This window comes from Triturus cristatus, chromosome 3_2 (assembly GCF_964204655.1).
Source record: "Triturus cristatus chromosome 3_2, aTriCri1.1, whole genome shotgun sequence".
Classification (NCBI taxonomy): domain Eukaryota; kingdom Metazoa; phylum Chordata; class Amphibia; order Caudata; family Salamandridae; genus Triturus; species Triturus cristatus.
Window position 1 is genome coordinate 962,368,042 of NC_140584.1, and position 24,050 is coordinate 962,392,091.

Genomic DNA, 24,050 nt, shown 5'->3' on the forward strand with positions numbered 1-24,050 from the left:
TCATCCCAATAAACTTTATGGGTGCCACTAGCATTCACAGCAGCCTCATCAGCAGCTTGCTTTCTGAGGGGTTCAAGAGAGGGGCAGGATTTCCGCTCCTGGCTCAGATCAGACCTGGAAGGGCCCACTGTCCCCAGGAACTCAACCTGGTCAGGTTCAAGCTCCTCTTGGACAGTTCCTTCTTCAGGCTCAAGATCATCTCCCTGAGGAGACTGATCAGCATTCTGAGTCAGGTGGGAAGGCTCAGCCTTAACCCTACTGCTCCTCCTCTTGTGAGGCACCTGGTCCATTATTCCAGAATCCAGGGCCTGTCCAGCTTTAGACATTTTGGCCTGTGACCTAGTCACAGCAAAGACATGAGCAGGGATCCCTAACATTTCTGCATGTGTCCTGAGCTCCACTTCAGCCCAAGCTGAAGTCTCTAGATCATTGCCAAGCAAGCACTGTACTACTGTGCTACTGTTTGCATCGGGCGACTTGTGAGCGCCTTTTATTGTATTTTCTTTGCCTTGCTCATTTAAAATCATCGGGGGAATTTGTGGGTGCTGAAGGGAGGGAAACCAGTGGAATTAGCAGGAGGACTTACCCGCACTTTAAAATCACACTTTCACTCTTGCATTTGCGAGGAACGTAGGGACGGAGAGTAAGATTCTCCTTCATCCGGTTGAGAAGACAATCTCCTCACTTCCGGTTGCTACTAGAGCGTCGCCATTATTGTCGGCCCTCTAGTTGTTGAACAGTTGCATCCTGCTCCACTATTTGAGGAGGGGCCATGCAAGCGCGCAGCCCCAGGACTGCTTTTTAACTTTTCTATGAAACGCTGTGCTACTGTTTGCATCGGGCGACTTGTGAGCGCCTTTTATTGTATTTTCTTTGCCTTGCTCATTTAAAATCATCGGGGGAATTTGTGGGTGCTGAAGGGAGGGAAACCAGTGGAATTAGCAGGAGGACTTACCCGCACTTTAAAATCACACTTTCACTCTCGCATTTGCGAGGAACGTAGGGACGGAGAGTAAGATTCTCCTTCATCCGGTTGAGAAGACAATCTCCTCACTTCCGGTTGCTACTAGAGCGTCGCCATTATTGTCGGCCCTCTAGTTGTTGAACAGCTGCATCCTGCTCCACTATTTGAGGAGGGGCCATGCAAGCGCGCAGCGGGCGCGCCGGTGGCGCGCCGGAGGCGCGCCAGAGGCAAGCCCGTCTGCGCCCGTCCGCGCCTCGACCGCACCCAGCACCAGTCACGCTGCCCCTGCAGACCACAGTCCGTTGAAATATACGAGGAAACTGCTGCTAGATATTAGGGATAAGGTCTGTAGAGGGGAGAAGGGTGCTGAGACGCCGCAGCCCAGCTCGGTTCTTGAGTGTGGCCTACTTAACTGTCGTTCTCTGGCCAAACATCATCAGAAAGTCTTAAATCTGGTGGAAAATTTGGAATTGGACGTATTATTTCTTACAGAGACATGATGTAGTAATGACTCACTGGTGGAGCTGGGGTTTGCCTGCCCGGAGAGATATAAGATCTTCCACAAGCCCAGAGTAACGGGTAGAGGTGGTGGGGTCGGGGTGATGTATAAGGACACCTGGGATTTTGCCCCGTTTAAGGCTGATGAAGTTGCGGGCATTGAGCTACTGGGGTTCTCCCTACAGGAACAGAGGGGGAGGATCCTTACTGGGATGGTCGGTTATAGACCCCCAAATTCCAACACTCAGTACCAGGCACTCCTGGATGTCATTACGGCCCAGTCACTGACCCACTCTAGAATGCTGCTTCTGGGTGATTTTAATCTGTGGGAGAATGGCATTTTAGATAGCCATCTAAGAGATCTCAAGGAAACCTGTGAGAGCTGCAACCTGCATTAGTTGGTCCAACAACCCACCCATCAAGGAGGGCACATTTTGGATCTTCTGTTTGCGGACCGTACTGACACCGAGGTGGTTAATATTCTACCCCAGACTTGGACCGACCACTCTCTGATCCAGTTTCGGATTCGAATACCTGGAGTTAAAAATACCGGACAGACTCCAATAACATATCGTATGGGGAGAGACTGGGCAAAAATTTCAGAAAGTAGGGCGGAGACATCCTTTCAAAACTTGCCTCCCTTTGACCCTCATGAGTCTGTGGATACGAACTATCGCCGTTATGATAATTTTATCCATGAAGTATTAGATCGACTCGCGCCTTTGAAACGCCTGAAGGTCAGGAAAAAGCACTCTGCACCATGGTACACCGAAGAGCTGAGAAATGCTCGTAGGACCTGCCGGCAGGCAGAGAGGAGCTGGCGCAGGCGCTATGCTGAGCCTGATAAAGTAGTTTTTAAAAGGGTGCTAGCCCAATACAAAGAGATGATTGTTAAGGCTAAGGCGGATTTTTTTACTAACACCATTGTGTCAGCACCAAATAGTGCCAGAGCTCTCTTTAAGATCGTCAGAGACCTCTCTACACCCACTAGCCTAGAAAATAAAGTGGTCACCTCGCAGGCGTTGTGTGATAAAATTGCCGCACATTTTGAGGAGAAAATTTCAAAAATTGTAGGAGGACTAACTCCGTGTGATCCTACCATCCAAAAGTCTCACGGCCAAATGCCTAAGGAGGAAAGTTGGGTAGAAACCTCTATGGAGTGTTTTACACCTCTGACAGACGAGCTGTTTAATAGCTGTGCACAGAAAGTGAGGTCAGGATCGCCTCTAGACCCCCTCCCTAATAAGATCTGGAAAGAGCATGCTCAGACACTGCTCCCCCGGATGTTGCAAATATGCTGCCAATCACTGGAAGAAGGGGTGGTGCCTGAAGCCTGGAAGTTGGCGGTGGTTACCCCATTGCTGAAAAAACCTTCTTTGGACCCGGGAGATCCTACTAGTTTTAGACCTATCTCTCTGTTGCCGTTCCCCATCAGAAAATTCTCGAGAAGGTAGTGAGTAGATCCCTGTCAGGGTATCTGGAAAAGTTCCATCTCCTGGACGAGAACCAGTTTGGTTTTCGACCAGGTCATGGGATGGAAACAGCCTTGATTACTGTGTTGGACAACCTGCGGATGCGGGCTGACAGAGGCCTCTCGTCGGTATTGGGCCTCTTAGATATGTCAGCCACGTTCGACACGGTTAACCACCAAATCCTGTTGAGTAGGTTGGAGTGTCTGGGAGTCAGTGGCTGTGCACTGAGATGGATGCAATCATATCTCACAGGGAGACAATAAGTGGTTACCCTGCCCCCTTTCACCTCTGGCAGGACCTTGGTGGAGCATGGGGTCCCTCAGGGATCGGCCATTAGTCCTATCCTATTTAATATCTACTTGCAGCCATTGATCCCTATCATCAAGTCGCATGGGATTGACTTGGTCAACTATGCTGACGACACCCAATTGGTGTTTTCTCTGGAGGGTAGAGGGGCACTGACTGTGGACAGCTTTCAGAAATGTATGCGCCAGATTTCAGAATGGCTAAGGGATAACTCCCTGCAATTTAATGGAGGAAAGACAGAGGTGATCTACTGTCCCTCGGCGGGAGTACGGGACATGCCTTTTGACCTCAGATTGTCCCCAGAGGCGGAGTCCATCGCCCCTGTGACAACGGTACGAAATCTGGGGGTCATGTTTGACGACAATCTTCAAATGGCTTCCCAAGCCAAAAAAACTATTAGTGTGTACTTTGCTCTTTTGAGGGCTTTACGACAGATTTTGCCTCTTTTGCCAATGGGGGACAGACCAATGGTGGTACGCAGTACTATTTTGAGTAGGCTGGACTACTGCAATTCTCTATATTGGGAGCTCCTCTTTACATCTATCAGAGCCTGCAGAGGGTCCAGTCTATTGCAGCAAAATTAGCACTGAACAGGAAGCGCTGTTCTTCAACCACGTTAGCGCTACAAGAGCTCCACTGGCTTCCCATAAAAGAGAGAGTCATGTTTAAGTCCCTATGCATCACGTTTAGAGCATTGTATGGCCTTGGCCCAATCTCTCTGCAAGAGAGACTGTTTTGGTATAAGCCTCAAAGAACCCTACGGTCCTCGCAGGCCTCGCTGCTAAGTTCTGGCAGAGTTAAGAAGGCCAGGATGGGGGACAGGGCTTTTAGTACAGTGGCATCGCGCTGCTGAAATGACCTCCCTCTGAATATCAGACAAGCCAACTCTCTGATGGATTTCAGGCGGAGTCTTAAAACCTGGCTCTTTCCCAGGGAGGGGTCTATGACCTCCTAATCCTGCACTTTTGGCCGGTCTCTTCTTCTGCTGTCTCTTTTTTCTTGTTTCTGTAGGAGGCGGACACTGGATTGGTTAAAGTTTTCTCTTCCATCTTAGTCCTAGCGCCAAGATACCCGTAGGGTGATAGATGCGCTATACAAGAACACTCTACAATACAATACTACAATACAATACTGTACTGGTAGGTCTGCACCTACCACAACCTTCTTAAGGCCAGTTACCCCTCCCCAGGAGAAGTTAACAACTGCCAGAGAATGGTCTGTTCTGACATGGCTAGCATTGGTCACTTGGTACATTTCACCAAGTATAATCTGCCCGGGATCCACAAGATCTTTTGTCACCATGGTGACACTTGCTCCTGTGTCCCTGAATGCCCAAGCTTCTACTCCATTTATCAAAGGCTGTTGTCTGTATTTGCCCAGATTACTGGGACTCACACAGGGGGACATATCCATGCCCCCATCACAGACAAGCCCAGCCTGAGTTGGAACTCTGACTAGGCCAGGGTCCATCTCAGAACCCAGGGTCAACCCTAATACACCCTTATTCTGTGTATTCCCACCACCAATTGTAACTGCACTAGGGGGAGCAGGTGCCTTAGGGGCATTGGTGGGGACTGGAGTATTTTCTTTGGCCTTGGTGCAGTCACTAGTCCAGTGAGTTTTCTGTTTACAAATTTTGCACCAAGGTTTCTTTTGGCCTTTCCCTTTGTTAGCCTGTGAATCCCCACCCGAAGAAGATTTTTGGGGCCCTTGTGAAGACTTCTGGTCTTTACCATTGTCCCCATCCTTATCAGAGTTATTGGAATCTTGCTTCTTAGGGTCACCACCTTGGTTCTGTACTTTCTGCCTCACCCTGGTTCTGACCCATTTGTCTGCCTTCTTTCCCAATTCTTGGGGAAGACCAGATCAGAGTCTACTAGGTACTGGTGCAACAGCTGATTTTGACAATTATTAAGAATCTGCTCCCTCATTATCAGATTGCACAATCCTATGAAGTCACACACTTTACTGCCCAATAACCAACCTTTCAGAGCCTTAGCAGCACAGTCAACAAAGTCAGCCCAGTCTTGATTTTGTGCTTTTTGGGTGTCTCTGAACTTTAACCTGTATTGTTCAGTGGTTAGGCCAAACCCATCTATTGGTGCACTTTTCAAGACCTGGTAATCATCAGCATCCTCTTCTCTTACATTGAGGAGCCTATCTCTACTTTTGTCTGCAAAGGAGAGCCATAAAATTGCTGCCAACTGACCTTGAGGGACCTTCTGTACTTTACAGGCCCTCTCCAAGGCAGTTATCCATTTGTGGATGTCATCCCCACTCTGGTAGGGAGGGACAATCTTACTTAGGATTCTATGGTCATAAGACCTCTGCCTATGTCTAGGGAAATTTCTGCCACCAAGGGACTCTAGTCCCTCCTTTTTACTAGCTCTGTAGAGCTCTAGGGCTTCCCTATCTAAGGCCATCTTCTGCTTTCTGAGGTGGAACTTGTCTTGCTCATACTTCAGCAGTCTCTCTCTCCTCTCCGGGGAGGTTTCCCTCCCTCTGTGAGAAGAGACAGAGGACCCTATAGAGGAGTTAGACTGGACAGATCCCCTTGACAGAGATCTATCCCTTCTAGCCCTACTTCCAACTCGACCTGGAGGAATAAAGGAAGGAGCAGTATTTTCATCCTTCTCATCCTCATCCAGGAGAGCTGTGTTGACCAGATTCTGATCATTGTCATCAGTCTGGTCAGCATTAGGGGTAGGGTCAGGGGAATTGCTACCCCTAGGACCACCCTTACCTGCTGCCCCACCCACACTGCCTACCTCATCAGAACCTCTAGGTCCTGGGAGATCATCCAGCTTAAGTATCTTTATGAGATGCTGGGTGGTTGGGCTTTTGCCTGTCTTCAGCTTCCTAATGGAACATAAGGCCCTAAGCTGAGCAAAGGAGAGATCCTCATATCTATACGGAAGGAGCTCACTGACTCCTGGCAGGGACCCACTGGTTCCTGGCTAACTAGACATTACTAATGTGGTGTGATGTATTGCACTACCTACACTAGTGTGGCCTACTAAACTCTCTTGAGTTGTAGAAAGGGTGTGGTATCCCTTAACAGACAACTCTAAGTTCAGTAGAACTTACTGTAGCTAAACTTGATATTATATGTACCTTAGGTACCTTTAGTGGTTTTCAGTTGATCAATTCAATTGAGATTATCTGGTACAACAATAGCAAGCTGGAATCCCACACGCTGCACACCAATGTGAGAAGGTGGCCTGATATATGCTGTCCACTAGTTCTAGTGGGCACCTTGTATCAGTCCAAACAACCCCTTATGGTGAATTGGTTAAAAACAACCTTTATTGAAAGCTATCCTAGTGGAAGCTATGGAGAGCAGCCTTCAGGCTAAGTCTTGAAGGAATGTAAAGCAGCTTGTTTTACCAGTCTATAATCTCTTGAATGATCAAATGAAAGGACAACCACACCAGGTATGTATTCAAAATATATGTATTTAGGATAAAACACACACCTCTAGTCTCTTTATGAGACTGGAGTACGAAGTACTTAATTTACAAGTTAGCAATCAACAGTAATAGCACAAATAGACGTTAGGGCCCTAGGGACGTACCAAACCATATACCAAAAAAGTGGTATAGGAACCACGACTGAACTAGACACAAGACCTAGAGCCTGTAGAATCGCTGGGACTCCAAGGAACCATCCAAGGTAGTGACACAGGGGACCCACGGGGACTGTATGCAGTGTGTAAACACAACCGCGCGTTCCCGTTAGCTTCTATGGGCAATGTCGCGGTTGGAAATTTAAAGATTAGGGACACTTAGAATCGAGTCAGGACCAAACCCTTTTGGACTTAAGAAGTTCTAGAGATAGCACCCACAGGAGCACCGGAGTACTCGAGTTACCTCACCCAGGGAAGCCGGGTGCATAGGTGTCTTTTGGTGTCGGATCGCGTCGTTGATTACAATGGAAGCTGGCGAAGAACTGCTGCTGCCGTGAAGAGGAGAAGTGTCCAAAGAGATCCAAACCTGGATCTAGGATGGAAGGAACCTGAAAGCAGAGGGGACAGAGTCTGGGTCACTAACCAGTGACCGAGGCCAGGATGGACCAATGCGCACAGATGTCGGGTGCTTCAGGTGAGTTGATGGGTGTCTTGCCTCTTCAGCCACGAGGTCCAGGAGGTGCCAATGACAACCAGGAGATGGTTTCGAGCTGTCCCACAAAGTCTGTCGAGTGCTGCGGTGTCGGCCACCAGATTAGACCCAACAATGGCAAGTCACTGGAAATCAGAGAAAGGACTGCGGAACAAACCAGCAAGGTCTGCTGGACTCACCCAGCAAGGGTAAGTTGGGGCACGTCTGGAGCAACCAGGAAAGCTCAATTAGAAGAGGGGTTGCCTTCGTGGGGACCTACTAGCAAACGGGCTAGTGATCGCAAAGGAGCCTCAAGCGGCCGCACTTGAAACTGGCACACGGGTCACTTGTGGAGTGGAGGCCAGCAATCTTTGGTGCAGGAGGTGCTCAAGGCTGGGGCCACTCGATGCCCAAAGCACAACTTCGAGGAAGTCCCAGAAGATAGTGTTGCCGCAAAAGTTCACGGTGTTCAGGGGTCACGGTTCCACGTCACCCACGACAGCCACGGGCCTCAGCTTTGCTGTGGACTCAGGGTAGCCTTGGTGAAGTCTGGAAATCCCCCTCTGGTGGTGCAAAGACTTAGACATCTGGTGGGAGCTTCAGCGATGCAGACCGGTCAGTTGATTCTTTGATGCCTGCCAAGCAGGGGAGTCACTCCTTGACCCCAAGGGAGATTTCTGCAGTCTCCTAGTCAAAGTAGAACGTCAAAGGTCCAGGATATATGATGCAGAGTTTTGTCCAGGGTAATCTAAAGTCGCTAGGACTGGGTTCCCATACTTATACTAAGTTTGGGGGCTGGACATACTCTAAGGACCCACCTATGGGAGGGTTTGGAAAGCGGGGTGGTTACACCCATTTCCCTTGTCCACTTTCGCACCAGAGCAGGGGCAGGTAGCCCCTGCAACCGGTTTGAACTGGACTATGCACAGGGACGCCAAATGTGCTCCCAGTGCAGGACTTCAAAACACCAGAGAGTGCTCCTGCCCAGCCCCAATACACATCTGCCTTTCTGGGGAGGTGGTTACACCTCCCTGGGACAGGAAACCTATTGCCCAGGCCTCCCCTGCGAGAGTTTCGGTCAGCAGGAGGCCAGACCCGTGTCTGTGGCAGAGGCATCCATTTTGTGATGCCAGGGCTCTATAAAGTCCTGCCGGGTTAGCCCAGTGTGAACATGTCTCTCCCTCTAGAAGGGTGGAATGCTACCCCCGCCGCCAGAACTGGTGGGGGGGGGGGGGGTAGTATTCCAAAGCGTTTGACACCAATCATGACATGTTTCCGTGCAGCCATCCCAAAGTTAGCATTTACCATGAGGTTATATTGCACTTAAGAGTATATGGTCAGGCTGCACCACAAACAGCATCAGAGGAGATACTCCGAACGCTGCAGAGGGGCTCAGCTCATGCAGGGGCACCCTCTCACATATAAACCAAGCACTCTGCCTTCAGGATTGTTAAATGCAAAAACAACAGTTGATGGACAGAATGCAGAACAATGTCATACATTCACCCCAGTACAAAGATCTGGGCCTGAATCCATTGTCTTTTTGCTCACCATGCCATTCCAGTTTGAACCCAGCCATATGCAAATCAGTCTTGACCCTGTGCCTCATGGGAACAGTCCAGCCCGAACCGCCAAGCCAGGTCCTCCCTGGACTGGAACCAAGCATCCTAGCACCGGTTTCGGGGTTTCATCCCTCCTCAGCTAGGACAGCTTGATTCCAGTGGCATGGAGAGCATGGGACTCACGTCTGAGCATACCCGTCCCACTCGGGGGAGCTGGTCATGGAGGATCCAGACGTCATCTCTCAGTTCGGTGGTATGCTTGTTGTGTTCTTGAGTTTGCACTTCAAGGTCGAGCGCTCTTGTTCCCACCGTGTCCACATCCTGTTGTAGGGAAGACAGCCTATCTGTGAGGTCGGAACGCAATTGTTCCATGGATGCCTTTATGTATTGGCTAAGATCCTTCCTGAGTTCAGCTTTAAAGTCTTTAAACATGCCAAGGAGGACCGCCTTCATTAGGGCCATGTTGTCTGTTCCGCTGGGGTCCTGTGAAGGATGCTTGTCTGCTGGTGCAAAATAATCCAAAACCTTGTTGGGTGGTTTGCTCATTAACCTCTTTGGCGGCATAAGGGCGGGTCCAGGAGGACTCCCGATATGGTGGTAAGAAGGATGTGCTGAACCCAAGTGTGGAGGTCTTCGGGAGATATCTGCAAGGTGATGAATGGCGACTGTCCCACCTGTTGGTACTAAATGAGTGCTTAGGGCCGCTGCTCATGTGGGATTACAGGGCGCTCATCTGGCGAGCTGCGCCGCTTCAGAGTCTCATGGACGGGCATGCTCAGACGTGAGTCCCGTGCTCTCCATGCCACTGGAATCAAGCTATCCTGGCTGAAGAGGGGTGAAACCCAGAAGCCAATAGTGTCGACCCACAATGTGAAGACCTGGCGAAGCAGTGAATGGGCCGAGCCGTAAATGGGCTAGATGTCTCAATCAATGTGCCTTCATTCTATCCTCGTCGTGGGGTGGGCTGCATGGATATTCAGCTTTTATAAAACACTGTCTCCACATGGTTCTTTGAGCTCCATTTTTCGGGGTATAAATGCTGCCTGATTGTCTCAGTGAGAGTGAAGTAGGGCCCAAGCTGTAGAGCAGTGTTGCTATTGCTGTCTGGCAACGGGGATTGCTGGGGCCAGTCGCCTGATCCCTGACACTGCGGGTTCCAAGCCTGGAAGGGAACGGTGCGCCACTGCTGATAGCCACCGCGTGGCTGCCATTTTAAAGTCAGGCGCGGCGTGTGTGGTGTTGGGGATGTTAGATCTCCCGCTACTAGAGACCGGCCTTTGGCGTCTGGTGCATGCCGCCGTCGAGGAGTTGCCCCTCTATCTCCTCTCCTAGAGCCCACGCACCCGTTGCGCTCCGCGATGCCACTCCTCACCTCAATGTCCGATCAGACAAGCGTTCAGGCTCGGATCCGTTGCTCCTGGTAAGTGGTGGTGCACACGTCTGTTGCAGTCTCTTTCTCCGGCCGCGGTAGGCAGAGGTTCGTTCTCCCTCACTGCCAGCCTTGAGGCTCACCAGGTCGCGACGGGACTTGGGTTGCTCCGAGCTGCAGGCGCAATTTTTGTGAGCCCGGTGCTCCAACTCGAGTCTCTTGGTCTGCCTGAGTAAGCTGGAACGGAGCTTGGCAAGGTTCTCAGCGTGTGCTCCACATCTTCCGCCGCTCGGGGCTATATGTTCTCGTTGACAGGGTGGCAAGAATTCGTGAGAAACAGGTCGGGAATAGTGCGTGGACCGGGAGCCGAGACGATCTACGTCCGTTCGGCCATCTTGCCCGGCCACGCCCCCAAGACATCTGTTTTTATTCAAGCATCTACCTTGTGAATATCCTATTTATGTTTTCTCTCCAATTGTTTCTTCATCTCACCATATCTTCCCTGCGGTAATAATCCCTGCCCTTTATTAAGTAAATAACCTTCTTTTTTCCACCCAGGCCACACTCCAGAATTGGTCTTTATGTTCTTCAATAATTCTAAGGATATGTCCTTGTGGAGTGTGATAATAAACTATATGCCTCTAATTTCAGTTTAAACTCCTCTCTGCAACTTTTTCCAGAACTTTTGGCCAACTGGATCACTTTTTACAACGTTTTGTTAGTTTGACATCATCAGATAAATCAGTTCAATTGCATGTCAGAATTGTATTGGGAATGGACTGACTGTGCTTTTTTTTCTTTTTGCATCCTTGAGGGCACATGATGCAACTGCTGGTGTCTTGTCACCCCTAACTGTTGTGCTGGGTAATGGATGCGACACTGGCATCCATGATTATAATACACTTGACTCTGGGGACAAATTTTAAATTCAGAGTATTAACTAGGTTCACTTTAAGATTATAAAAGTCTCTTCTTCACGTTCATTTGTCCAGATAAATTCAATTCCATTTTTAAGTACTTTTCTTATTTTCCTGGTTCTGCTGGAAAATACCTTATGAACTTGTTATGGAATTCAGTCATTCCTAGAAAGGTTAATACATGTTTTCTTTCTGGTCTCAGCATTCTCTAAAAAGTGCAAGATCCTGTTCAGGGGGCCAACAGGGAAGACATAGGCTACAGGTCGCCAACAATAGTGGTTGAGATTTTTGCACAGGTAGCTTGGTGTACGTCCAACTAGTGCTCGACAAACATGGCCAAGTACAACTCTTTCTGCTCTCAGGATAGGCACAGGCTTCTGAGGAAGGTGGTGTGGGGGTGCATGATCTCAGAGGTCAACAATCAACCAACAGACTCAATAGCATCAATCTTCAGTAAAGTGCAGGTCATTTGTTTTAAAGAAACTAAGTACTTCTTAATCACACTGTAGTACTAAATGCTACATAATTCAATCCAGTATGCAGAACAGTGATCCTGATTGCAGTTTTCCCTTGTGATGCAACACCCTATTGCCCCCCCCCCCTCATGCTAATCCCACTTGCGTGAGCCTTTGATCACTTGACCCACAGTAGTTAGGACAGTAGAATGAATCCGGCTCAGGTACAGTGATATTTACACACAAAAGGTTATTGGAAGATGCTTGCAATAAGTCTAACCACTAACAGTCGCTCGGGATAGCATTCCAACTCATTGTTATATTTTCCATCTCAGATTAGGCCCAGTCACATGCAAATCAGTCTTGACACAGTTCCTATAGAAACAATCCAGCTCGAACTACCAAGCCAGATACTCTAGGAACCAGAACACAAGCAACCCCATATTTTTCACCGTAATTGGGGCTCTTCAGTTGGGTGTAGCTATGTTCCAGTGGGTACTGTGAGCAAGGGGCCCACATCTGGGCAAACCTCCTGCAATTAGTGCATCAACTGCAACAACAAGAAGGCGATGGATGAAATGCTTTAATTATTCTCAGCCACTGAAAATCACTCGGGCTGCATCCCAATCCATTTTTTGCCCAACATTGCAACCTCAGTTTGGTCTTAGCCGTATAGAAACATTCCAGCCTGAACCGCCAAGCCAGTTCCTCCCTGAACCGATACACAAGTAACCCAAGACCCTTTCTGCCCTGATTAGGGCTCATTAGTTGGGTATAGCTTGGTTCCAGTTGCACAGTAATCATGGTATCCACTTCTGGCCATACCCATCACACTTAGGCATCGAGTAGTGGAGAGGAGACATTGTCACAATGAAGAGCAACTTTAGCACTATCTCTTTTGACTTAGAAATGCCAGGGAGGGATTCTCCTATTCATCCAGAGGACCTTTCCTAGACAAGCTCTTGCTACAATAGAGGGGAAAACTGTTTTAACCGTGTTGGACAGGAGAGTAGCCAAGAAGCTGATGGCCAGCCTTCATGCTGACAGCTGGGGCTGTTGAAACAAGGAACCGTAGGTAATTTTATAAGGCAAAGAGGTAGTGCTGGCACAACCAGCACCAAAACCATCACCATACTTCCTCCTCTTCCACCACCAGCACCACTGCCTCCTCAGAACATTTCAGGAGCTGAAAAAAGGCTCTGCTGGAAGAAGAATCATGACTGTTGACTCCTGTTGGTATGTTAAGATGTTAGAGACCATTGTGTTTGCTTTAACTTGGCTTCCACAAAAATCTTGCCAGAAAGGTACCATCCATGCTAGTCAAAGACTCATCAGCAGCGCGGATTAAGCTTCAGACTGCCTCTCAAAGAGGTGCTGCATGTGCAAACAATTCAAAAGGTAGTACTGTTAACAGAATAAAGAATGTATGGTCCAAACCAGGGTCATAAGAAGTAAAAAGTATTAGACTCAACAAAAAAGCTAAAGAAAAATTGGAAGATAGAAATGGAAGGAAAATAGTTATAATTATTTACAACCTAGATCATTTGAACCAACCATTCTGGAGGATGTTTTGATGGTCCAAGGTAAGTTGTGAAATGCCTACATACTTCTGAGGTTCTTGGCTTTAAGAGTTTACTATCTCCATTTGCCTGTTCTCCATGTTCCTCTGATCTTTGCATTACCGTCTAAGGCAGGCAGTAGGCCAATAGATGATAGAGTAACTTTCTGAGTCTGGGCAGAATCAATAAGTTGGCTTACCAGCTTTGGTAGGCAGGTTAAGGCCAGAGGGCTTCTGGAGCAAGTGGGATCAACCCTCCTCGGTATGAAGGAACATGTTGTTTTTTTAACTACTTGAAAAACTGCTATTGTGAAACCTTTCTTAAAAAAGAAAACTCAATCCCTCAACAAATTATGGTAATACTCCCTCTTGCCATTTCTTGATAGTTCAATAGAAAAAAACTGATCTTTAAGCAGCCCCAGCAATTAGTCGAAGAAAGTAACCTTCTGGATGCCTTCCAAACCGGATTTTGGCCATGGCATGATCTGTGCTGCCAAGTGCTCAATGGAAGTGCCGAGGCTCTAGTTCTCTTTTTATTTTTAAATTTTATTTTATTTGGGAATCACAGTTGCAGAAACATAATACAGTAACCAAAAAAGAAAACAAATTCAGTACATACAATATACAATATAATGTTGTTATTTAAAGAAAGCACATAAAGACTTAGCTACATCCAATTTAGACTTATTTATATACAATTTGTATTATCGATTTTTCCAATCCTCAATAGGTTTCCAAATTTCAGTACCACGTATTTTTGCTTTAAAACCTTTACAGGCAAAAATCGCCATTTCCTGGTTACATATCCCTAAAAGCCTAGAGAGCCAGATCTGAAAATTAGGAGGGTCGATGTCTTTCCAGCGGGTAGTGATTATTAATCTATACACTGATGTACCGAGGAAGAGAGAGATTTCTTCTGCTTTAGTATGGTTTAGTGTGTTATCTTTACCCAATATATATAATGTAGGTGATTCCGCTACAGGGTGCCCAAACACTTCCTGCCAAAAATCAGCAATCATTGCACGCAACGTCGTTAATTTATCACATTCATATAACATGTGTATTAAATTAGCTGCTGTTCTGCCACACCTTGGACAATCTGATGTAGGCCTTTTCCCCCAGGAGTGAAGTTTGGCCGGAGTAAAATATAAGTCAAAGATGGTTTTATAGAGTTGAGCCTTCAAATTAGATGCCATAAACACCTGGGTCGATAAGGACAGAGATGAATCAATATCAACATTAGGATTATTTAATTTCCGAGACCAACCAACTTCGATGGATTCCAGATCATCTTGTCTGTTTTCTATTAAAATATCATACAAGTTGCCAATCTTTGACTTAGATCTCAACATGCAGTCAATTAAAGCGATAGTAACCAAAGATATATCAGCGGTTTTCAAATTTAATATTGAGTTAATTTGTATGAATTTAAATATACTATTCATTGGGATCGAAAATTTAGATTGTAGTTGTTGAAATCTAGGCCCATGTGGGGTGAGTAAAAAATCTCCTATCGTTAATATTCCTAAATTTTCCCAGAGTCTAGAGATAGTATCATACATATGAGGTGGTAATATTGATGAGTGCCATAAGGAAATGTACCTATTATATTTTGGTATTTTCATGTATCTCATAATTTTTCTCCATAGAAACCAGGCATTTTTTATAACCTTAAATTTCACTTTCTTAAAGTAGGAGGGTTCAATCTGTTTCACTAACAAGCCATTGGCCCTTTCTCCAATAGATAATTCAAATATTGAAGGTATATAATTTGTCACTCCTTCATTTTCAGTTGGTCTTATCTCAAATAGTGGCTTCATCTGTTGGAGAAGTGCAGCCCATAGGTATAAGCTCAAATCCGGAGGCTCTAGTTCTCTTTGATCCTTCAGCATCAGCATAGAGCATTCCATCATGAAAAAACACTAACCAAAGTTGGGCTTGGCAGGGTACTCCTCAAATGGATAATATAATTTCTCTTTGATTGTCTGCAGATTACTTAACCACCACCTTTTCAGTTCATGCCCAAAATCTGAATTGTGGTATCCTGTTAATGGTTGACTGCCCCACTCCTCTTTAACTTATGCATGTGACCTCTACTTGCCACTCTTTAACACTTAGAGGCTCCTCTTTTACCCAAATACATATGAGACCCAACTCCTATTCATTCTGTCTCACTCAAGAGACACTACACTCCCAGAATAGGATGTAAATTCGCTAACTAATGGACTCATTTTACCAAACTTGTGAATGTCTGCTTAGTTTCTGAAGCTAAATCCAACCAATATAGAGGTACTGCATTCGCCCAAGTCCTCCTCATCCTGGCTTATGACATGTTGCCATGAATCTACGCGACCTCTTTCTTCTACAGCAAAGGATGTACATAACCTGGATCTTTACCTTAACACCAGCCTGTCGCTTGAGTTCCAGGCAGTGCTTAATTGGTCAGAAAAGTGCCAGGGCTCTAGTCAAGTGGCCTCTGTAGCTTGCACCACCCATTGCCAGCCTTGCCAATGACAATACCCACACAACTACTAACCAGCACACTGCTACATGCGAGATAGTTCAGACGATTCCAGGACCCCAGAGCTTTAACAAACATTTGCAATGCAATCTGTTTCGTATTTACAAGAGTTTGAGCTATTGCCATTGTAAATAACAATGCCTTTTATTTGATAAAAGGCACTGTCATTTACGATGCCAATAGCTTAAATTCTCGCAAATGTGAGGCCTATTGCATTTCAAATGCCAGAGCCTGTGCTATATACATTTTGAAAAAAAGTGTTATGAGAGAGCGTGTCCTGCCTGTAGCAGCAAATACTGCTCGGAGGCTGTATTTCAAGCCTACTGAGTAACAACACACGTAACAGGGGGAGTCACAATGGGAGGTTACAAAATGAGACAAGGTGGTTCTAAGGAGGGACTAATACGCCTATTGACCAATGAACAGCCATAGTTTACAGTGGACAATGACAAAAGTGAATGAAAAATATGGGCGGAGAGTGGGCAGAATTTCAAGTCCCTACCTGAACGCAGCATGCCTCACAGAGCATGCTAAAAATAGCTCAGTGGGGGGCTGGTATTGGTTGCTTTTGATGGATAGCGAATTAATAAATAATTGCTGTTCTGCTTATCTTTAAATTCTACAAACCGTGCCACCATGTGGCAGCTGTCATAAGTGCCAGGTGTTGACAATTAAGTGCTGGTGTCGAGCACCGGAAACCACAGACTCAAATTAAGCACTGGTTCCAGGTGAAAAAAGTGCCCAGAATATGCTTCAGCCAACTTAAGTTCCTTAGGGAACTCCGACCTTATTTTGACAATAGCTTGTGCATGCCAGTAGCAAATGCTTTAATCCAATCCAGGTTGGGGATATGCAAATGCTGTTTATATAGATGGCCTTGAAATATTTATCCATCAACCTATTCAATGTCACCACACATCTAATATCTGGAATTTCAAGGCATGACAGGATATCGCCAATCCTAAAACATATTTGCTACTTTACAGAGTTGCCCCCAAAGTTCTCACCATTGTTCACAAAACCTTACACTCTCTCTCTGAATGTCTATGTTCACACTCTATATGTCAAAAAATTCCTAATGCTCACCCAATCAGTTTCTATTAACTCTGCTGTGAGCAGGAATGGCTAATTATGGACACAGATATTCCTTCATCACAGCAGCCAGATTGTGGAACTGGCTCCCATCTGCCTTTTCAGACAAAACCCAATTCATCCAAGCTTAGCATAGTTATCAAAACATTTTAGCCAGTTATATTAACTTTTCCATGTTTTACTTTAGGTTCATTATGTTACTTCCTCAACACAAGAAGCTTAGTGTTAGTGTGCTGTAAAAATAAATGTAACATTTTTTGTTTTTCTTTTATTAGCTAGTTATTGGCTGCATTCAAACGGATACAGCATACAATATTAATGAGGCAGCATGCAAATAAGGTAAATAGTACCATTGAAGATGGTATTTCAGGCATGCTATTTTACGGTAAAGCCTAGGCAACGATTGTGCTGTCTCTTCTAGACATGATGTATAAACTTTGTGGGCTTACAGCCCGCCCATAAGCTTCACCTTTGTTGGCGCCATTGTCACTCTCCTATTCTTTCTTTGCATTTGTTCATGGTATACATTTGTCATGCCTTTTTCAGTGCTTATCCCTTCCTGAGATCAGGGACCAAGTACAATATCAATCCACTGGTTACCATTTTAGCATTTGTTTTGGAACGACTTTTTTTGAGCTCTTAACACGAGCGCTACTGTTGTCAGTCGCTAGGAGCTCCAACGGCCCTGTAAATCAGGTGCGCCTTTCTTTAATCAGCATGCGCCCTTTTTAATTTTTTTCACCATTGCGGCCGTATCAGGAGGCCGTGCACCTTTTATTTTATCAGCACAGCACCCACTTCACGGCCACCACACTTCGTGTTTCAGCATGACACCCGCTTCATGCGGCCGTAAGCCTAACTTTTGTTGTAGACAGCCATGTGGGCGGAGCTTTATTGAATAAATTGAACATTTCTTTTAACTCCCTTTAAAATATTAGAGCTTTGAGATAAGTACTATGAATTTCACCAAAATAAGATGTTTTTAATAATAAAGTCTTTTTTTTTTAGAAACACAAATGATTTGTATTATAAGCATGCATTTTTTTTCTAATACATAATTATTTATAAATGTGCGTCTTCCCTTCAGGCAAATGGGTCTTCCGGTTGGCAGACTTACTCACCTTTTCAAGATGGCCGGGATAAAGCCGCTCTCTTTCCCCCCATGTCTTCTAGGAGAGCCCCGATTGTGTTTGTTCCTCTTCACAACCCCATAGCCGGATCAGAAACTAGTTGCTGTAGGCGTCGCCGCCTCTGTGTCCTTCCCACATGGACAGCAGACCAACTCAGCATGGATTTGCAGAGGCTCGTCCAGCTGTACATAGACCAGGTGAAGTGAGTAAAGCAGTGCAGGCGTTGCACACAATGGCCGTTCTTGCAGTGGTATTACCCACTACTCGGTCAGCACAGACGTCCTAGCATTATTGCTGTCTTTAATTTTTGACATTACTCACCGCCTTGCAATACCAAATAAAACACAATATCCCAAACATTGCAAACCTTGGGATGGATATTGTGCAAGGTTTGGATTAGATATGCAACTAGGAATGGCTGGGGATCTTTGGTAGTATTGGGCCGGGCACAAGTCCTAAAAAAAAGAAGCAAGACTAACCAAGTTGGGCAAAATGCAAGTGACATCATGGCGTGAGACACCACAACGCATGACCTCATGGGGATTACATCACAGGTGACATGAAGTGACTTCCTGTCAAGAATTCCTGTCATACGAGGGGAGGAAAACGGTAACCAGCGAAAATGGACTACATCTCCCAGGATGCTTAGCGGTTGAGAGGTTATGTAAACAGGAGAGCTGTTACATAACTCAAGGAAAACACGCCCTTATGTAAACAGGAGAGCTGTTACATAACTCAAGGGAAACACGCCCTTATGTAAACAGGAGAGCTGTTACATAACTCAAGGAAACACGCCCTTATGTAAACAGGAGAGCTGTTACATAACTCAAGGAAAACACGCCCTATAAAGGGAGGAACCGGGAGGTACAACGCTGTCGGATATTGTGTTCACACCGACGTACCTGCTTCGTGAAGAGCAGTGTTCCGGAGTGGTGCTCCAGTAAGGCAAGAACGGAGGTAGGTCGAGTCGTTACTCCCTGGGCCGTGTCTTGCCCCATCGTCACCTGTGAAGGACCCGGAAGCTCTACCGGTCAACCATTGAGCTTCGCTTTTTGACTCGGCTGAGTCCAAGCGCAGTGGCGCTTTTGCTGGTTGGAGTCGTAACTCCCAGCCCGACCAGAGACACAGGGACTGCCAGCTGTAACGCACACCAGGAGGTGTTTGCCGCGTTACAGACTCGGAAGTCCACAGGATCGATCGAGCGGCTGCTCTCTTCAGGTAGAGACCCCGGCTGGGTGTTTCCCTGACTCCTCGATTCTCCCCAACACTCTTCGTGCCCCTCACAGCCTACCGATTGGCATTGTCGGCCATTTCATTTCTGCCCTCTGTTGGCATACGCCGGGACCGGCGTATATGCAGAGGACGGTTAGGACCATCCGTGCTGTGGGCTGGTAACGTACTTAGCCTGGAGGATTCCAGTGACTATAACTTTTGTTTATTCTTTGTATTATATTTGCCTTCATTAAAACAACTAACCCTTCACTAGTGGTTGCGTCCTCATTGTCGTGTCTGTTAAACGATCCTGAGACGTTCAGGGCGTTACACTTCCCAAGAAATGACATCAAAAGAAGTGCCATCATACGATGTATGATGAGATGGATACTCCATAATACACTTATATTGTCTGACTGCCTTTGTACACCTGGCATTATGCCTTAATTGAAAATGTATAATGATGTACCATGGAAAATAAAACTCTCAATAAAAACATTTTAAACACAAAAAAAATCAAAAGAAGTGCCATCAGATATTACGACCTCATACATATTATTTAGCAGGACTATCATGAGTACATTAAGCACACTATGAGGTTAAACAAATGGGATTGTGTGTCAGGGTTGTGTGAAAAATGTGGCACAAACCCAATGCAAAATCTGGGCCACAACTAATACGTGTATTTATTTTTAAACTCTGCTACAAAGAAATTGGCAAGAAGGAGAGAAACAGGGATATCTGTTCAGCTTAATTGGCTGTAAAGTCTGCATTTAAAAATATGTTATGGGGTTAATGTATCTGCTGGAGAGATCTTTGTGTGCCCAGTAAATCTCAGGGAATAATAATAATGGTAAATAACTTAAATTGAGTAGCGCTATAAAAGTAATAATATAATGGTATTCTCTGATGGTTATCTACCAGAAGTCACCGTTATAAGATCGCTGCCCAGTAATCTGTCCAGGGCAGGCGGTGGCATGCCGAGTCCTTCTTCTATATCCTTATGCCTAACAGCTCTCTGAACTTCTGGTTCTGTGTCCCTCAGGACTGGTTTCTGCGGCGTTCAACGCGAAATTCACCAGTCCCTGCAGCAGGAAGATCTGTGATGCTGGCACTCAGTCCTTCCATTGTAACTGGATAAACACCTGTGGGTAGCCCCGTCCATCGTTAGACATGGCAACCTGCCGCCTCACCGAGGCCTTACCGCTGCTGCAGAACAATGTGAGCCAATGCCGGCAGCTTCTGGCCAAGCAAGTGAGTAATGACTCCTGCGGCAGCCCTCTGAGATCAGCAGGCCATGCATCGGTAAGTCTGCCTTCCTACGCCTCTATAGCACACCCGCAGGGGTGCCTAAGGTCTCCTAGTGCTTTCTACAGTTTACTGGTGGCAGTGGCTTAGTCCTCCTTCCACTGTAGTGTGTGCCCATGTGGGAAAGCCTTCCCTCCGGCTAATCTCGAGTGTACTTGCTGATATTCTTCTAGTACCAACCCCTCTATAGAGCCATACAATTGTCCATCTATCCTACAACTCTGCCCAGTGCACCAGCTGCTGGGGAGTTCCCAAATGGCACACATTCTGGGGTGCCTTGCTCTCCCACCTCTCATGTATCTTGCATGTGAAGGTATGTGTTTGTCCAACCAATCAGTAACGTTTCCTGTGTGTACGGGGGTTGTTCCTGACATCAATCCCTTTGACGAAGTGTATGCTTCTATCCCTATCTCAGATATAGCGGACCAATATCATGCCTCAGTACAGCAAACCTGTGGAGTTTCCCTTCTCATGCCACTCTTCTGTAGATCGCCTAGAGGCCTGTGTTTTCTGTCCAAGCTCTGCATAGGGCACCTTTGACAATGTTAGTTGTTCAGGGCACATGTTAGGGTACTTCCTGGAGTGTGTCTGCAGAGGTAGCCTGTCTTTTCCCTCTCTTTAGCTTACCAAGAGATGTGTATTTGCCTTTACACCCTCTTTTTAGTTAAATAGTGATGCAACATATTCGCAACCTCTCTCTCTAGCACTTCAGCTTCTCTGTAGTATCTCTCCCACTTCAGTGGGCATTTTCTGCCTGTCCACTGGTCACTTTAACATCTCTGTGGACTGCTCCTTTCCTCCAGCCTCTCTACACTACATCTACTTGGGCGTGTCCCCTCTTCCGCCTACATAATGTGCTTGCTTAGGTGCATTTGGCAAGCCAGGTGAGATTCGTCTTCATCCAAGATCACCATAAAATGCCCCTGGATTTAACTTGCCTCACACCTCCTTTAAAAACATGCTTGCACAGAGAATTCTCTCTTGCCATTCTTAGCTTGCCCGAGAGGCGATTCTGACATCTAACCCCTGTATATTCCTTATATTGTTGTTTCAGCCCCCTTCCCTTGTAGCACAAATGATGACCTCAGAGTAAACATCCTCTTTCTTGCTCCCCTTCCTGGATAGCTTACGGGAAGACTCTTTACCTTTGTGCACATCGGGCACTCCTTCTTCGTGGACTGCAGCAAGTTCATAACCTAGCTCCTTAGATGCTTGGGAGTTTTTCAAAAATAATCTCTGTTTCACTGTCTTTTGCAAACTCAGTGTCAGAAGTACCTGGTTCTCCACAAACGCAGAACTGATTAATAATTCCCAATGCCCACTCACCGGTACTGTCACCTCTTGAAAATGGGTAACCGCACCAGCAGAGGGGGAAAGGGGAGTTGGACAGAGAAGAGATAACTCCAGATGGTTGACTGCTCCCTTGCTGCCAGAATCCCTTCAAGGACCTCTTCTGTTCTTCGGTAACCCAAGGTAATTCCAGGCAGAAACAAGCACCTAATGAACACAATTGAAAGACAACAATATAACCACACTTCCTCAATTATCTTCTATTCTATCTACCTTTTGATTAAACTCTTACCCAAATTGTCTGAAGTTATTGCCCCTCTTCTATTAGCTGATATGTTGTCAAAACGGTTTTTGTCACCACCAGTACACCTCACTGATGGGTCTGAATACCTAATGCACACAGGAGAAGGCGGTTAGAATATTTTTACCTCACTGGATTTTACTCATTTAAATATTCTTACCATGGTTAACTGCGCTCTTTCTTCAAGCTTTAACTGTTGCACAAACCATTTACATTATTTACAGAGTTTTTGACATGCAAATGAAGTTCATTTCCATCACTGCACAAGGACGTCTGTAAAAGTCTCTGTAAACCGCTTCTGGGTTGAAGTCCTTTGTCTAACCTCCAGGCACTGTCGCTGCTGGCCGATGAAGCACGCAAAAATGGACTAGGGAGGGAAAGAGAGGTAGGAAAAGACTAGGAAAAGACGCTCCAAAGGGGAAGCCTGGAAAGGATAGCGACACAGTATCTTGCCCCTGAAAGTCTGAGTCTTACTGACTGTTCCTGCCGCTGTTGCTCCAAAACCTCTCAACTCCGGAAATACGGGAGAAGGCACTCGCCACTATGAAGTTCTCTTATGACAAGCTGCTGCCTCATGGAAAGGTGAGTCGCCGCTCACCAGCTGAAAATACGGGAATGAGACAGAGCGTCGGCACGGCTAGGAAGTCCCCACAAGCCTCCACGGACTTCCGCCGGCGCTCCACAGTTCTAAGACAGGGAAGCAAAATCTAAACAGCATTCCCTCAAGGATTTCAAATTGAAGTACGGCGCGTATAGCGCGTGCACGCAGCTGATAATCTCTAATTATCGTGAGAGTGTTCCTCATATAAAGATGGCTGCGAATTGCAAGTGAACACGGCAGCCATCTTACAATGTTCTTCCAGACACAGTTTTTACAGTAATTTCCAGTGATTGTTCACTGGAATCTTCTTCACCAATCTTCTTTTTCTATTGCATCTTCTCCTCAACCTGCTCTGAACCAAGGATATTAAATTTATCTGATTCCTGACAATAAGAGAATGCAGTTCAAGTCCATCCATGTTATCCACATGACGTTCCATTCTCAAGTCTGTCTTTCCTTACCATTCCACAACACTTTACACCACTCTACAATGCTCCACTCTACGCCACTCTACTCCAATAGACATTATTTTTTTGTTTTCATTGAAGAAAAGCGTACTGCCATCCTAGAGGAAGAGGGAGTATGTCTTTCAACTGTCTCTGTACTAGACTTGTCCTATGTTCAGCAGTCTCTGTACTAGACTTGTCCTATGTTCAGAAATGTGCTCTGTCTTGTTTGACTCTTATGTTCTGTTATGGTTCATTGTTGCTCAGAATATTACCTTCCTGCAGCCATCTGGATGTCTTTGGGTCCAGTTGACTACATTTCCTTCTTGTAAATGCTATGGTACCTCCTGGTTTACTCAAGACTCCTCATCTGCCAGTTCGCCTAGTTGCATGAGCTTGTGCAGCATAAATTATATAGCTGCATGTCATCTGCTGCCAGCATTGCTCAAATGTTTCAGCAGTATCTGTGTAGGTTTGTTGTACATGCACCTAGTCAGATGTCAATCTTATTCTGTCCTTTTTAGGTCAAGCCTAGGGAGTACTTGCGCTGTTTCTTTGAGACAGGTTGTATACACTTTGTGGGTTTATAGCACGCCCATTGCCTTTTTGTTCATTACTTCGATGTTCCTTTAAAAAGGCTTGCTTGCTAGTGGTTAATCCTTGTCCCTCCTTTTTGTGTTTTGTTTCCTCTCATAGAGCATTGCCCAAGTACTGGTATCATTATGCTTTGGTGCTTATCTGTTCATTTTTCAGCACTATTTATTTCTTTGTTTCCTACTTGTTTGTCAAAGCTTCCCTTTTGGTGGGTTCCTTGTTAGGAGCACTTGTGTTTTCACTTGCTACAGCGCCTTTGTAAACCGGGCTGTAAAACAAGCTCTTATATAGTCATATTTTTGAAGCATTCAAAGACCGAGATCAAATGTCAGACACTGTTTATACAGTGCGCATATC

At 46.0% G+C, this 24,050-nt stretch overlaps 2 long non-coding RNA genes across 2 annotated transcripts in view; both read right to left on the reverse strand.

Annotated features, from left to right (window-relative positions):
• Positions 1–18,123, reverse strand: part of LOC146858899 (uncharacterized) — a 117,645-nt gene extending 99,522 nt beyond the window's left edge. The window contains exon 1 of the long non-coding RNA XR_014980040.1: positions 17,933–18,123. This is a non-coding gene — a long non-coding RNA (uncharacterized LOC146858899). The remainder of the gene's footprint in view (positions 1–17,932) is intronic.
• Positions 18,124–21,787: 3,664 nt separating this feature from the next.
• LOC146858900 (uncharacterized) lies at positions 21,788–22,830 on the reverse strand. Its single transcript, XR_014980041.1, has 3 exons — positions 22,213–22,830; positions 22,044–22,141; positions 21,788–21,958 (listed from the first exon to the last, which is right to left on the reverse strand). It is a non-coding gene; the product is annotated as an uncharacterized LOC146858900 (long non-coding RNA).
• Positions 22,831–24,050: the final 1,220 nt, after the last annotated feature.